This window comes from Rhinolophus sinicus, linkage group LG10 (assembly GCF_036562045.2).
Source record: "Rhinolophus sinicus isolate RSC01 linkage group LG10, ASM3656204v1, whole genome shotgun sequence".
Classification (NCBI taxonomy): domain Eukaryota; kingdom Metazoa; phylum Chordata; class Mammalia; order Chiroptera; family Rhinolophidae; genus Rhinolophus; species Rhinolophus sinicus.
Window position 1 is genome coordinate 46,931,322 of NC_133759.1, and position 4,646 is coordinate 46,935,967.

At 40.4% G+C, this 4,646-nt stretch overlaps 1 pseudogene; it reads right to left on the reverse strand.

Annotated features, from left to right (window-relative positions):
* Nucleotides 1-461: 461 nt before the first annotated feature.
* LOC109443576 (E3 ubiquitin-protein ligase KCMF1) lies at nt 462-3,992 on the reverse strand (annotated as a pseudogene).
* Nucleotides 3,993-4,646: the final 654 nt, after the last annotated feature.

Genomic DNA, 4,646 nt, shown 5'->3' on the forward strand with positions numbered 1-4,646 from the left:
ATTGCATCATTGCTGCAATGGCTGAAGATTAAGAACAATCTGTCCAACAACAGGAGAATGGTTAATTTAGGGTAATTCATACAAGGCAGTACCATGCAGCTATCCAAGGATGACAAAGCTTTCTATATATTTATAAGGAAGATCTCCAATATAAATTAGGTTGCAAAGAAAGGTGCAGAGAAGCTTCTAGAGTGCTTTATGTTTTGTGTAAAGAGTAAAAATATAAACTTTTTAAAAAAGAAAAATGCATTGAAAACTTCTTTATGAACACCTAAAAAACAAACGTCAGTGTTGGGCATTTTGGTGAATCAAGCAGATGAAGACAAGGTTGGAGAGGAGTCTATGCAGATTCCTTTTTAATCACAACAACTTAATACCTAATGTAAAATCACATATTTTTTCAGTATTGCTAATGGTATTACAAATTATACAACCACTATGTTATGCTGCAGTACTGAACCCTAAATTTCAGTGGCTTCTAACAAGTGTACCCCCCCCCATTCCATGTCCGTTAGGGCCAGATGATTAAGCTGTTCTCCTGCAAAACGTCTCACTCCTGATAACTGAGATAAAGGCTAAGCTACATGATCCATGGCTTCCTTATTGCTGGAAGAACATGAACTCTGAGAAGAAAGTCCACCAGGAGAACTGCTGTGTGTTTGATCTACGAGCACAAAGACCTCCTAAATCCCAGCCATGGTGAAACATTCGAGGTACGTGTTGAATACCACTCGATTCATTTCAATCTCTAGGGGCTCTGTGTTCAAGCATAAGGTGAGAGGCAAAGTCACCTGTGAGGTGATTAGGGTCACCTCCAGGTAATGCTGCGCATATTGGACAAACCACTTCTGTTGGTGTCTCTGCGTGTTCAGAAGTAACATGTTCCCAAAGAGATGTCTCCATTTTTCCACAACAGGGACAAGTAAAAGACTGTGGCTTGCTCTACATAGAAAGCTTCCCCACCATAGTATTAATACAAATTAAAATCTACCCTCGTTAATCTGTACTACCTTGGGTGAGCAGTTGTATGTCTTCTTGCACCACTTTCATATCAAGATACACAAAGATCATAATGGTAGCAAATTAAACACTTATATCTGCGACTCAGAAATTTCCTCTTAAACATGCATCAGAGCTGACACCTTCATGTCAGGCCATCCTAGTTCAGACGGTGGTGGAGTGGGCTCTCTAGTTGCAGTGTCCCCCACTGGCCAGTCAGCCAATTCCCACTCCACTCCCGGGCTTCTGCCACCCGCCCACTAGCCCGCCTCTTGCTCTCAGTTCTGGGCCCAGCCAGCCTGAGGGCACCACAGGGGAGGTGCAGTGACAGGGGTGGCTCGTGACACAGCGCCGCCACTTTTATTTCTTCTTGAAGACCTGAACATATATTCATACCTCCCCCTTTCCACCTACCTTCACCTAGTTAATTTTTACTCATCTGTTAAAAAGTCTATTCAAATGCCAAACACACATGGACACATTTCCTGACCAGTTACTTATATTGTGTACTCTCTCAGAGCTTCATGTGCTTCTTTCCTAGCAGTTTCCAATGTTCTAATTACCTGAGTCTTGAACATCTGTCCCCCACCCACAGGTGTGCTCCATGAGGGCAACAACCATCTCTGGTACACTCAGCAATCCATTGCCAGCATCTAGCTGAGTGTGCCGCATTGAGTATATTCTCATAAATATTTGTGAAATAAATGAATAGGTGACTAACTTGACAAAAATGCAGATTTTCAAAATAGTCACAATATTGTCAGCTTAAAAAGTGTGAGTTATCAAATAACACCCACAAAGAAATCTGGGTTAGAGGACAGGTGAGGGGGAAAGGAAACATGAAATGGCCTAAACTTTTTGCAAATGAAAGAAAAACCGTGACAATCCATATGCATTAGAACTTGGAAGACAACTTCGTTCCCTCACTTCATCTTTCTGGAGGCTGGAGGTATTTGCTTAAAAATAAATTCAAAATAAAAAGAAGCTCTACCATCAGGCATTAAATAAGAAGCTGAACCCTAATAAAGAAGAAATTATCATAAGCTAAATAGGGAGCCACTTTTAACAAAAGGATTAGGCCCCAGACAATCCCTGAAAAATCCATGCAAGTTTTAATCATCACAAAAGAAATACTGCATGCTTGTCACAGAGGGATTCCTAGTCTGCAAAGTACTCAGTAATCAAGAAAATTCAATAACTTGAGTAGGGGGGTTCAACCAGAGCAGAGGTTCCCCACCTTAGCCTGCTTCAGAACCACCTGGTGGTCCCTATACAGATTCTGGGCCCATCACAGGGTTTCTGATTCAGGACATCTGGATAACAATTTTCATTTCTAACAAGTTCCTAGGTAATGCTGATGGTGCATGCAGGTTTGGGGATCAGGCTTCAAGAAGTATTCACTAAAACTTTGAAATATAAAGTAGGAACCCTATGCTGCAGGAAGAGGTGGAGAGCTGAACTCACCTTTCCTTCTGTATTCTACCATCTACTATCCAAAATCCAATATATTCCAACATTTGGCTGCCTAGTTCACACCCTGAAGTAAAGAGAGCAGGTAAATGAGGTGTAACTGCCTTACAGGCTGCTTCCTGGAACCACACCATCTGCTCTAGCACAGAACCTTCCCAGTCCACAGCAGGGGCCAGTAAGGAACCATCCAAAAGGGACCTGATTCTTGACACACATTTAAAATAACAAAAGTAGCTGCCACATGTTAAGTACTTTCCAGGTGCTCATGGTAACATGCTATGCATTATATATGCCTTAGTTCATATGTACTTACTACAACCCTGGAGGTATGCAGAATCCATTCTCAGTCTTCACAGATTCTGCATATGCCAATTACCTTACTCACTAACATTTATTTGTATTAATAATGCTAAAATCAATACTAATGGAACGTTTGCAGTCATTTCCAGACATGTGCAGAGCTGTGAAAAATCTGAGTTGCCTGACATGCACATTTCCGGCTGAGATCAAACACGGTGACGCTCTGCCTTCTTTCAGCTCTCATGTGTAAACAAGTATCCTTTTCACAGCTTATTTAGGACCATATTTCTCACATTTTGTTGGTGATTTCACTGCTTAAATTGGCCCAAGCATAGTGCTGATGTGCTGTCTAGTGTTCCCAAGTGAAGGAAGGCTGTGATGTGCCTTATAGAAAGCGTACGTGTGTTAGATAAGCTTCAGTCAGGCATGAATTATAGTGCTGTTGGCCATGAGCTTAATGTTGATGAGTCAAATAAATACACACACACACACACACACACACACACACACACGAAGGTAGGATAATTAAGTTCACGAACTCATCCTAGAAAAAGTGCTACATACCTCACTGCTGAATATCAACCACTATGGTCACTTTTGACCTTGTATATATATGTAATGGCTTTAAACAGAAACAGACATAAAACAAGATTATGTACTGACTGTTGAATAAAAATGTTGTGACCAGAGGCTCATAGGAACTTAACCCTGCATTTCCCCTGGGAGCTTTATGTTCAGTATTCATCAATTCAGTGTTTGTAGCAACTTTACAGGCCATAACTACAATGAATAATGAGGATCAATTATACTTATAACAACACTGGAGGTCTATTTTGTATTTCTATTTTATAAATAAGAAAATTATAGCTTAAAGAGGTTAGAACACATGGCAAGGAGGTAGCAGAGTGTGGATTCTAGCCAACTCCAAAGCCCCTGTTCCACCAGGTTACCCCACCACATACTAGCACAGTGGAATTGCACATAATGAATGGACTAGGTTCAAATCTAGGCACAGCCCTGACGCAACACTGAGCAGTTACCTCCCTGCACCTGAGTTTCCTTGTCCATAAAATGGAAATAGTCACAATGCATGAATGAGTTAATACGTGTAATGTACATAGACTAGAGCTTAAGTTAATTTCAAAATTAATGGTCTATAGGATCAAGATCAGATCTTACAGTTGGACCTGAAAAAATCAACCAAGCAGGTAAGGAAATACCATACCAGCCAGCAAAGCAGACCCCGAGATCCAGGAGATTCACATTCCCTGAGTACTGTGTCCCCACACAGATGAAGACCACAATGGTAAAGCTATCGTTCTTTGCACATGACAATGCATCATCTCTCATGCAGTTGCATGGCAGGAAGCACTCCATACATGGATTAACCAGCTCATTCTCTCCATAACAACCAGGCTAGAAATAATCCAATTTCTCAATTCTTTTAAATTTATAGCTTTGTAATGTCACTAAGACAATAACCATTTCTTACTCCATCCTAGGTACAGAATAAGGCTTACTTTCATCTTCCAGAAATCCAGCCATGTTATAAGGTATTGATTGCCACATTACTTGGTTCTAAATAATACTCAGCGGTATTCACTTAAAAGTAGAGGTTTGGATTTTTTTTCACCTCTGCTTTCTGGAATATAGTAATATTGCCTTCATTCTTATAGGGTTATTTAACAGATTTAATAAAATGACACATTTAAAGTGCTTAGTACAGTGCCTAGCCAGTACTGGAACAAGATGTAGTAGCATACAGGCTAGTGAATTAGTGTTTCTTCAAATAATTTCTTTAACTATTTAAGATTTATTTAGAAGAGATGCTAAATGCTGCACTGGAGGAGCATATCAAAGAGGACCCTGCTAGCCAG